Source organism: Pinus tabuliformis, chromosome 2_1, assembly GCF_031772625.1.
Source record: "Pinus tabuliformis cultivar Carrire ecotype Pingquan chromosome 2_1, CPIR1, whole genome shotgun sequence".
Classification (NCBI taxonomy): Eukaryota; Viridiplantae; Streptophyta; class Pinopsida; order Pinales; family Pinaceae; genus Pinus; species Pinus tabuliformis.
Window position 1 is genome coordinate 271,465,934 of NC_142299.1, and position 12,971 is coordinate 271,478,904.

A 12,971-nucleotide genomic window follows, 5' to 3' on the forward strand; every position below is an offset into this window, starting at 1 on the left:
CAGTTGCACTACTACCTATTGCAATAACCAGACTATCCCATGAATATGGTACAGAACACAACAAACTAATGCACTTATCTTCATTTGAAATTTTAATATCAAAGGATAATAACTAACTTACCACAGTATTAAATGTGTTTAGATGCTCTGTCACTGAGTCTCCATCTTTCATCCTCAGGTTATATAGCTTTTTCTATAGGAACAATTTATTCACCAGAGACTTAGATTCGTACAAAGTCCCTAACTTGACCCACAAAGCCTTAGCCGTATATTCCCCTGATAAATTCAACAATATTGAATCTGAGACACAAAATCGTATTGTGCTCTTTGCCTTCCAATCCAAATTATTTCATTCTTCATTAGACACTCCCATTGGTTTAGTACTTGGATCTACCGCAATCCACCGATCCTTATCTACCAACAAATCGTCTTGACTTTCCATAACTCAAAACTCTGACGATTAAATTTCTCGATCTCTATCTTTCCACTGCTCGCTGTCTTCTTTCACCACCACAATAGATCCTGTGGATCTCCCATTGAACAGGGTCTACCACAAGCCCGAGCGAAATCCCTCAGCAACAAAGACATCCCCTTGAAGTCAAAACAACTCTCCTACCAAATATAGGTTTTAACCCCGTATAGAAATTACCTACATACGAATTCTAAGAATTGAAAATAAACAATGCGAGAGCATAACACATAAAACACATATACACAGATATTTTCCCCTGGATCCCAAAACCAGGACTACTAGATTGATTTTTCATTATGTTCCTTTCAATGCTACAATGCATATATATACATGTCGAAGCATCCAATACCATGGACCGAAAACCATCGCGCCCAAAACCATGTGTGACAACCATGCACAAAACCATAGGTAGGTTTGCCCCACCTAATATAGGATCCAAAAAAAAAAATTCCCTGGGTCGTTGCCTCGGACCCCGTAGAGGGAGTCACCTGCCCTCCTCAAACCCCCTAGACAAGGGGGTTGCCGCCCCCTCGTTGTTTAATCGATGCAACGAGGGGGGGGGGTGTCTGGCCCCCCTCTAACCCCCCAGTTAACTATGGTGGCTAGTCATGGAAAAAATATAACACAACCCAACAAAAACTCTAAACATCCAAAAACCTAACCCTAGGAGATGAAGCACTAAACTATGGGCCCCGTTTGGGTAAATTGGTACATCAGCTTCCCGGGGTCGTAACTTTGGCATACGATCTTCGTTGGTCCTCGTTTCCCTAAAAAACATTGTTTAGGGCCTCAAAATGGCTCCGAAAGGTGAGGACTTGAAAAATTGGAAAAATTAGTAAATTGTGCTAGAAATAAGGAAATTGAAAAACTAAAAGAAACAATGGTGGGGGCCCAAGTGGAATAGGCGGGTGGCCAACAATATCCACCTGGATCAACTTAGTCATTCTCTTTATCTCTCATTGTACTTTGTATCTCTATGGAGCAATTGATTTCTAATAGAAGAATAATTTGGTTGGGTTTTCCCCTTTTGGGTTTTTCCCTGGTCATTGGACTTAAATTCTCTGTGCCTCATTTTGTTCTTGGTTGTCTTCTATTGTGTATTTGATTTATGTTCTATCTACAATTAATTATCTAATATCACAACAGAAAGAAGTTTTATAATTAGTGTTTGTTACAACATAGAACATTAGAATTTCAACGTAGTATCAGAGGTTTGATGAAGACAAGTCCAAGGAGATAGGAGTCAAGATAAGATAGAACATTAGAATTTCATACTACAACTTGTTCAGATTTCGTTTAACTTACTCATTCTCTTTATCTCTCATTGTACTTTGTATCTCTATGAAGTAATTGATTTGTCATAGAAGAAGAATTTGGTTGGGCTTTCCCCTTGTGAGTTTTTACTTGGTCATTGGACCTAAATTCTCCATGTCTCATTGTGTTCTTGGTTGTCTTCTATTGTGTATTTGATTTATGTTCTATCTACATTTGCTTATCTAATATAACAACATAAAGAAGTCTTGTAATTAGTGATTGTTACAACATAGAAAATTAGAATTTCAACAAGAGTTGTCGTCCTTCTATTTTATGTTGAAATATCACTTGTTATTCCTTCTATTCTCTATTGAAATATCACTTGTTTCTCGTTCTATTTCCAATTGAAGTATCACTTGTTGCTGAAATTTGTTTGACTTATTGTTCAAATTTTACTCTTTAAATTTTTCTTCTAAATTTTACTATTGAAATCTTATTGCTAAAATTTATTGTTGAAATTTTATTGCTGAGTTTTACTGCTGAATTTTAATGTTGAAATTTTACTGCTAAGATTTACTGCTGAGATTTACTGTTGAGATTTTACTACTGAATTTTACTACTGAAATCTTACTACTAAAATTTTACTACATAAATTTTACTGTTGAATTTTATTACTGCAATTTTATTGTGGAAATTTACTGCTAAAATTTTACTTCTAATGTTCTTCAAAAATTTCAAGGAACCCAAGATATGATAGTAATTTTGCATATAGCAATTAAAGTGTTGGATGTGTTTAATAGTTGTCATTTTGGTACTTTGGATTCCTGCAAAAGTAAAGAGTAGTTCTACTTATATTTATGCATGTGCAAGAAAGTGTTGTCTTGAAAATAAGTATAATGCACATAAGATTATGAAAGAATAACTGATAGAAATTGAATGTTAAAGATAATAGGATTTTGACTCTCTCACATTATATGAGAAATGTCATAATCTTATGTGTTTTGGTAATTTTGATATTATAGTTTACTGACAATAGTGGTTGTAGGTAAGTTTCATGACTTTTGCAAAAGATGGGATTATGGTTTTCTAAACTAACCTATTTTGTAGCAACCAGAGATGAATTATAACCAATATCATTGTAGGCAATGAAGTCAATATGTATAATTATTATTACAAGTCTTCTCTCTGGGATCAAAATTTGAATATATTTATAAAAGAAATGGAAGACTTATCCATGATTCATGATAAGTAATCATCAATGAGAATTGTGGCACCGAAAGTTCAATCATCTTCATTATAAAACATTGCCTCATGTGAGAAAGATCGTTTTCGAAATGCCTAATATTAGAGTGGATCATGATGGATTTTTCCGAGTGGTGTTCAAGAAGATGCATTTCTTTTGCCAATGACATATGACTGATAGACACTGGTAACTTATAGAGGCCGAATCAAGAGAGAGTTAACAACTTTCTTCTATCAGCATTAAAAAATAAGTATTTTGAAGTCTTATGTTGTTTCTCTATGTCACTGCTATTGTTTAGATTTATCTTTGTAGATCATTGTTTACTATTCCCACAAGAGTATTTGAATGATTCTTTCATTAACTTCTTGATGATGATGCGATTAAGAAAAATAGATCTTGAAGATCCTCAGGGTGCAAAATAGTTCACAAAGAGTAAAATCAAAGAGGAAGCTAGTGCAAGGATAATGAAGGAGCCACTCTCACATCTAGGAAAGAAAGAAATACATGCCTCATCACCATGTATACTTTCATTATGTTTATTTACTTTTCCATTATTTCTCCTGCTCTTGTTATGGAGTCAAGAGGTACATTTAATGAATGTGAGAACCAAGTTGTTTGTATAGATATTGAGGAATATGTCGAGACATCCCATGACTTGAGTGGACACGAAGTGGACAATAGATCAAGACTTATGCAGGGAAGCTATAATCAGGAAAGAGACCACAATACTCTATAACCTAGAACAACATGGTGTGGCTCTGAGAAAGAATAGAACTATCATGGAAGTAGTTAAAGTTATGTTGCATGATTAGAAACTACCAAATTTTCTATGGGGAGAAGGTGTGAACATCATTGTCTATGTTCAAAATAGATTTCCTCACCATGCTCTAAACAAAAAGACTCATGAAGAAGTATGCACTAGCGAAAAGCCCCAAAATGGGCACCTGAGGATCTTTGGATGCCCTGTATACTTCCATGTCCCAAAAAGAGAAGAGGAACAAGTTGGAAGCTTCACATAACAAAGTTATGATTGTTTGTTATTGTGAGAATTCTAAAGATTGAAAAATATATTTATGAGGACAAAGAAATATATATTTTAGTAGAGATGTAATATTTTATGAAGATGAAACTCTTAAAAAGGCAAGAGACACTCCTCTTCCTCTTGCTAATGTTGATAGTCAAGATGATTCTTTTGAGATACAAGAAAATCTTGAGCCCAAAATTGATCGTGTTGATGAACCTATGGAGCCCATGGATCCTTTGGATCCTCCTCCATGTGATCCTCTTTTTAAAATGAGACCTTTATTGCTTCATTACACACTTCAAGGTGTAGATAAACATGTTTCCCCTATAGGAACCTTCAGAGAAAGCAAGAAACCATAGCAGTTCCAATGATATGTTGTAGCCATGAGCAAAATTATTCAAGCTGAACCATGCACTTTTAAAGAAGTTGTGAAGGTTCAAGTGTGGAAAGTTACAACATATGAATAATATGAGTCCATCATTTGTAATGATGTATGGGAGTTTGTTCCAAGAGCACAAGGAAAATTTGTTTTGTCTTCTAAATAGTTGTTCAAAATTGAACATGGTGCTAATGGTAGTATTGAAAAATATAAATATAGATTTGTGGCCAGAGCTTTCTCTTAGAAAAAGTGAATAGTCTATGATCATATTTTTGAACCTATTTCTCATTAGATCTATTGTAGATCTAGCCACTAGCCAGGGATTGACACTTCACCAATTGGATGTGACAACTACTTTTCTACATGACTTCCTTAGGTAAGAAGTATTTTTGGAGCAACCACAAGGCTTTGAAAATAAAAAGAAAAACATGACAGGAAAACTCATGTGTGTAGATTGAAGAAATCTCTCTATATATTGAAGCAAGCCTCAAGATATTGGTATGCCTACATTGATCTCTTCTTGATGAAACTTTGTTTTAATAGAAGCAATGTTGATTCAAATATTCACTTCAAAATAATCCAAGTCAAGATTTTGATTTTGGTATTATATGTTGGTGACTTATTCTTGATAGGTGGAGAACCTCTTATCATCCAGTGTAAGAAGGAGTTAGCTTCTAAGTTTGAAATGAAAGATCTTCACTTTATGCAATAATTTATGAGCCTAGAAGTATGGCGGAGACTTGATGAGATTTTACTTTTCATGTAAAATATGTTTTCAAGCTACTGGAAATATTTGGCATGACATAATGTAAGTCCATGAATACTCCAATGGAGATGAATTTCAAGAAGTTTTCTGGTGAAGCTACGGGGCATGATTTGGCTAATTCTTCTGATTATCGACAACTGGCTGGAGTACTAATGTTCTTAGTGAACACTAGACCAAACATATGTTTTTCTGTCAATACTCTGAGCCAGTATATGATTAATCCATCTCATGCACACTGAATTTCTACAAAGCATGTCCTAAGATACCTGCATGGGACCATAAATATTGGATTGTTATATACTGTCAGAGGTGTAAAGCTACATGGGTACTTTTATGATGATTGGGCTGGTAACTTTTCTGACAGAAAAAAAGGCACATCTACATGCAACTTCAACTTAGGATATGCCATGATATGACTTGGATGTGTGAGATCCTTGTCATGTGTTGACAATCAATCCCCCTAAGTAGTGATGAGCCCTATATATGTGAGATCCCTTTCATGTGTTGTAAAATGTATCCCACCAATCAAATATATGACTTGGATGTGTGATATCCTTGTCATATGTTGATAAGTGGACCCACCCAAGCAATGATGAGCCTTGGATATGCAAGATCCTTATCATGTGTTGACATGTGGATCCCCTGAAGCATAGATGAGACTTGTTTGTGCAATATCCTTATCATATGTTGAGAGGTGGATTTCCCCACGCAGAGGTGAGACTTAGTTGTGCGGGATCCTTGTCATATATTGGTAAGTAGCAATCCCCCCAAGTGAATATAGGGTGATGGATGAATCTTCGCCTATGATGACTCTTCTTGATTAGATGGAGACACCATTGTTCTAGATGATATAGAGCAACAATGAACATAGATGAGGCGAGAAATTAGAGATCTTTGTTGCAAAAAGAAATTCCTCCCTAGCAGAGAGGGCGTGTTGAACATTGACAACTCAGGGATGAATTTCTAAAAATAGAAAGCCTAAAGATAGTAAATCACGTTGCATAATTTTGTAATGAAGTATTGTTGATGAAAAATCACTCCTTATCATTAATCAATCTTAATAGTTCAATCCTGACTTAATATTTTATCATCAATATTATTATTATCCTCAATTTCATGACACTCAATCATGGTTCTCAATAATGTTCTCCTTAAATCTCATTATTGACATGGAATATTACTCTTGCACTCTCTTACACACATTAAAGCATGTAAAAAAAGATTCTCTTACCCTCTCTTACAGTTAAATGAAAACATGTCATAAATGATACGTCTTATGCACTCTTTAATGCATATGTTACACTCTCTCTTAAAAACATAAGTTACAAATGCATGCATACCTCCTTAATAACATGAGTTACATTTCCTAAATGGGCATGAGTTACACTCCTCTTCGCATCCAAGTTCCTCCACCTTATGACATGGATTTGTTGCTCCTCCTATATGTATGTTCTCCATTCTTTCTCCCCTCACTACTTGTGCATTGTGAAAGAAGAATTCGAACTTGAGAGAGAGTTGGAGAATATTGTGAGAGCGAGACTTGGAGAGTAAGAGTAGAGATTGGTGATCGAAGGTTGATTTAGTGCTTTAGCGTTTCAGTATTAATTCAGATGAAGGGAAGGTTGATTTAGTGTGTGTATTTTTTGTTGCAACTGGTGATATTCATGCTGCAACTTGTTCATATTTGGGCGAACTTACCAATTCTCTACATCTCTCATTGTACTATGTATCTCTATTGAACAATTGATTTATAATAGAAGAAGAATCTGGTTGGGTTTTCCCCTTGTGGGTTTTTCCCTAGCCATTGGACATAAATTCATCGTGTCACATTTTATTCTTGGTTGTTTTCTATTGTGTATTTTATTTATGTTTTATCTACAATTTCTTATCTAATATTACAACATAAAGAAGTTTTGTAGTAAGTGAATGTTATGTTAGAGAACATAAAATTTTCAATAAGAGATTCATAAACTTGCCTTAAAATCTTAGGAGAAGATGAACAAAAGACAATGGGGTGTGACAAGACAAGGAATGATAAAAGGTGAAGAAATGATTAGGAGGATAAAAACAAAATCTGCAGAAGGGTATTTCATGTTTCACAAGGAGAATGAGTATATAGTTGAAATGTAGATTTATGAAGTGCAAGGAAATGTGAGTAGGATGCTAAAAGAAATATTAGCTAGAGAATATTCATAGATTGTTGTTGAAGGGAACCATGTATGAGTAGGAAGAGATTTTGTTTGAATGGTTATTAGAGGAAATGGAGAAAAAGTATGCGATAACTAAAACAAAACCCTATCATTAACATCCCCGTTTGCTTCCTTTTTTGTGTATAGAGCCCATTCCTGGTGCTATTTGCATCCATTTATCAAATATGGTGCAAAACTTGATGCAAAATTTGTACCGAGTTTTGCACCAAGTCTTACAACAAGTTTAGCACCCGGTATCACAGTAGATTTTGCACCGGGTTTTGCAACATGTTTTATGCCAAGTTTTGTGCCATCCTTTACATAAGGTTTTGCTCCAAATTTTGTATCAAGTTTGACACATAATTTTGTTTCACCTATTTTTGCATCTTCTATCGCATCCACTTTTTGCGCCTACACTTGCATCAAATTTTATATCATCTTTTGCATCCTTTTTTAAATTATTTTTCACATCCATTTTTTTTTTAATTCTATAAAGCAATTTTAATCTTTAATTATCAATATATAATTATAAAAAATATTTCAATATTTTTAAAGTACTACAACAACAACAATTTCTAATTTTTCAATACAAAACATTTAAACTATAATTTGATACTTGACATAAACAATTCAGCTTATCACACCAATCTTAAGCCAGAGAAACTAATGCTATAAGTATTCTTAAAAAAAGTACGACGAATAAGTTAAATAATGAAATTTTAAAAATTATTTTTCTATTATATTATTTATATTTTAAATTCAAATTCAAATTCAAATTCCAATTCAAATGTATTATTTATTTTTATATAATATTAATAAAATAAATAAATAAATAAAATTAAATATTATTAGAAATTATTATAATAGTAAATCATAATAAGTAGATAGCTTTATAATTAATAAAATAAAATAGTATTCCTAATAAATTATTTATTATTATTATTATTTTAATGAGAAACTTTATTATCATTACAATTTAGTTGTTAAATCAGTAGTAGAAACAGTTATTATTAGTTATTATTCTCTGATGTAGGTTAACTTATTATTGTTATTAGAAAAAACAAAACCATAAGGAAATATTTAGTTGATAGCTCTTAAAGGACAGACTTTTACTCTTACTAGATACTTCTATGTTTTGAGCTATTAACCTATTTCCTTACCTTAAGAAACACAAACTATTAACCAAATAGATAAGATTTAAGTTCTGACTTATATTTTATCAAATGGGATTTTGAAATAGATTTATAATGTTTTAATTTAAAATTAAAATATAGATATGACCATTAACATCTGTCTGTACTTAAATAATAAAGTATACAAACGGGAAAATAGCCTACTTGAAATAGTGGATCTCGTGATCCCTCTGGTCTCAAACAAGAAGCGATGACTTTTCCTTATAAATTTGAATGGAGAGGTATTACATCCAGGAACAAATTATACTTAATTCGAATAGGTCAAGGTTAGAGATTTGATGTTAGACAGCCAGGAGTTCTCGACCGTGGTTGTCACAGTCATTCTTCGTTGTCGCTGCAGATGTCACAGCCGATGATTCAAAAGATTCGAAGGACCACTAAACTGAAAGGCCGCAAAGACCTTTGAATTATATAACCACTTGTATTTCTTGGCTTCCTCATCCTCCATTTTCACAGTCAATGATTCAAATGATTCGAAGGACCACTAAACTGAAATCTTGCAATGATCTTTGAATTATATAGCGAGCACAAACATTATGAAATTACCCAAAATATCAAAATCGATTACGGTATTGACTATTTGACCGAATAAACTTTTACAGTCAATCATGGATATCAAAATCAGATCCAATTCCAGGTTACATATCGTGTTTACACTGTCAGTCTTTCAGACCAGTCACATCTAAATGGTCAACTTACCGCGATCAATTCTTGAAAAATCCAATAAGCATAACACAATTAAATTTTATCATCAATTTGTATTAAATATTAAATTTATTAAAATGTGTTTAAAATATAAAAGTAACGTTGTTGATTTAGTGCTTTATTAAAATGCGTTTAAAATATAAAATTAACATTGATTTAAATTTATTAAAATGTGTTTAAAATATAAAATTAACATTGATTTAGTGTTGTAATTTTTTTCCCTCGTCAACTGTCGCGTTATGTATTTGAACAAAGATTGTGTTATGTATTTGAACATTGTATGAATTTTGGTGGGGACTTTTAAAATAAAATGCATTAAAATTAAAATATATATATACATATTAATTTTTAAAATTATATAAATAATATATGAGATTAAGTATTGTGTTTTTGGTAGAAATCATATAAGAGAATTTTTTAGCCAAGGCATTTCGAACCAACAAGTGTGGTTCATAATTAGGACTAGATGAAGAGGCAGACCATGGCAAAGGCTTAAATAGAGAGCAATGTAGAGACGTAATTTCATTATGGATCACAAAAGCTTGAATATAGAAATATATGGGATGTTGTTTGTTTATAGTTTAGTATAAGGGAAACTAAACTATATATAAAATAATTGATTACTCATTATAAAATTGAAAAGAAAGAAATTGAGTAAGCAACATGTTATAAAGATTTAGAGCTATTCTTCAAGTTGGAAATCTAATTGAGAATATAACAAAAAATTGATCAAAGTTCTTGATAGCATGAGAAAACCAGAAAATGCTTGGAACTTGAGAATCGTGAGGATAAGGAGGTGTCAATATTGATGAGATGATCTATGTCCTTGCAAAGTGATGCCCCTATTGGGCATGGAGGTGAGCCAATCTCAACGCAAACCAAACGACCTTCAACATCCATCAACAACAATTTCAATTGATCCAACTTGATTTAAACATGGTCTTCAACATCCCTAATATCCACAAACACTTTTCCCAAGAGACTTTTCAATTGCGAATATGGTTCGATAGTGTACAACTAGTGGTTTTCCATACATTTGGTGTTCCCTTTGTTAAGAATGCGGGGACAGAGACATTCCAAAACATTTGAGTTTTAAATTCCATGTCCCTCCTAAAGAGCATCTTCTTCCACTTCATTGAGCTCTGACTGAATCTAAGGGGAAGTGAGGGTATGGAAACAATGCATCAAAACTTCAACATGACTAAGCTTGTAAGCCTCTAGAATACCATGAACACCACCACCTTCACGATATCAATCCTACTAATGAGTCATTGTTGCCATAGGAAGGAAGAGGCACATATGATTGAGTAACCCCAAATTGAAAATATGAATATAATGCAACCAAGAAAAAAGTTGTAGTCCCTTCAAAAAGTCAAATTAAGAAGTAGCAATGGTAAAAGGGGATGTACTTCTAACATCAAGTTTTGAAAAGTCTAGATGGAAAGGAAAGAATAAATAAGTTAGAAGGAACACACAAAGGGGGGAATACCATTCGAATCCCTAATGAACGGAGGAAAAAATATTGACGAGGGTGATAGAGTAGAATGTGAATGCATACTGAGGAAGCCATAATAGTGTTCCCCATCAAATATTTTGGATGTCATGAAGACACAAGCAGATTTAATATAAGATGCCACGTGAGTTTGTGAGAGGGGCATCCTATGCATTGGACATTAAACAATCTATCTAGAAAACATAACAGTAAGTTGGGGAAGAGTGTCTAGGTGTAGTTGACAATAGGATTGCAAAATCTTGGCTTCACCATTGAGCAATGGCTTTTGGAATGCTTATCAAATCGTAATTATAACAATTGAAGAAATTTTCCTATCGAAGCTAGAGACCATTAAAGATGCGCAACTATTGAATAGATGCTGATGATTTTAGAGTGGAAGAGATAGAGAGGGAATTTGGAGGGACCTTGATGGTTGCACTTTTTAATATTGTCCCATCTCCAGGTTTGGTTTTTCACTAAGAGCTATACAAAGAAGGATGTTTTTGGCTAGGTGTTATGCTTCCCAATGTTCATCTAGATTGTATATCTTTGTGGTTCTTGATTCCCTACAACCAGGTGGTAAGCTTCTCGAATGGTAAAGGATCCCTTTGAGTTGTATCCCCTTCATAATCTATCTGGGTAGGAGGAGAATGGGATTAGCCTTTGTTTGAGGTTATCCTTGAATTGAGTCCAATTCTTCCCCTTTTAACTTGGGTTTCCAATATTATCTTGGTAGCCATTGTCTCCAACATTCACTCATGCCTAAATTGGTCCAGTAGCCCTTAATTGTTAGTAAGAGCAAAATGTGATTTATGTGTAGATTTTTTGAGTTATTATTGATCCCATAGTTTAGGGAGCCATTGCAACAAGTCCTCACAGAAGAGAGCAAAGCATACATCCTTTACACCCGAAAAACAATGTTGTTGGATTAGATGCATTCCATTTTAGATGGGAGTTAGATGATTTAGAAACCAACAATTTTGCTATATGTGTCTAAAAATGGGTTGAAGTATTGAAAACATAAACTTGAGGCTTAATTTTATTGATTTCCATACTTGAAACTTGAGTGAAGTCATCAAAAATGTGCATGAATTTCCTTGCCTCTTGGATAGTGGGAGTACCCATATCCATTGTATCGCCAAACAATTATTAGTGGGTTAAGGGAAGGTCTGATCCAATTAGATGAAGCCCTATAATTTTTTTATCCATTGTTATTGCTTTCAGAGCTCTTCCTAGCCCTTTTTCCATTGATATTAAAAGGAAAGGTGTGAGCGGGTCTCCTTGTCTTATGCTTCTCGAGGATTTAAATGGGATTGTAAGGGAGCTATTTACTAGGATTGATAAAAAAAAAGGTTGACGGTAATAGGTTTTTGGTCTAGTTGATCCAATCATTGATACAATCCAAAGGCTACAAGGATGTTTGAAAGGTACAACCAATTGATCTTATTGAAGGCCTCTAAGTAGTCATGTTTTAGCAACATACCTGTTTTCTTGAGAGCTTCATGGAGTGGATGGTTTCATGGGTGACCATGATGAAATTTAGGATCTGGTGACCTTCAACATATACAATTTACTCTAATGAGATGAGATTTGGAAATAGTGGTTTGAGTCAATTGGCTATTGTTTTGGTAATGATGTTATATGTGGCATTGTAGAGGTCAACATGTTGTTAACCACTACGATGTTCCACCTTGTCCTCTTTAGGCGTCAAAGCGAGGAAGGTAGCATCTATGGCCTATAAGATGGACTTTGTCTATTGAGATTCTTCCTAGGCTTGCCAAACATTATGGCTTATAGTGGGCTAGCATTTCTAGAAGAATTCTACAATGAAACCATCTAGGCTAGGAGCTTTGTTATCATGCATTGCTCTAATATTTCCTTCCACCTTTTCAAAGGATATTTCTCTATGGACAACCTCATTTCATTCCTGTGTTACCAATGAAGGAATATGCTTTGTGATTTTCTATATAACTTATTTATTATTGGTAAGTGGTCCTTTTAGAAGATATTAATAGTATCCATTGAGGTCTTGAGTTATATATTGATACTATTGTACCTTAACTCCTTCATGATTTTTGAGAGAGATGTAATAATCATGGTGATGTTGCAACATGGAATTCTGGAAGAATGTTATATTTTTTCCCTTCTCTTGCCCATTGATTTCTTGATTTTTCTTGCCAAAGTAGTTCTTTCTTTCAGTGTTCCTAAAGATGCTTTAGAGTAGCCAATTATTATTTAATTAATGTCTATGATA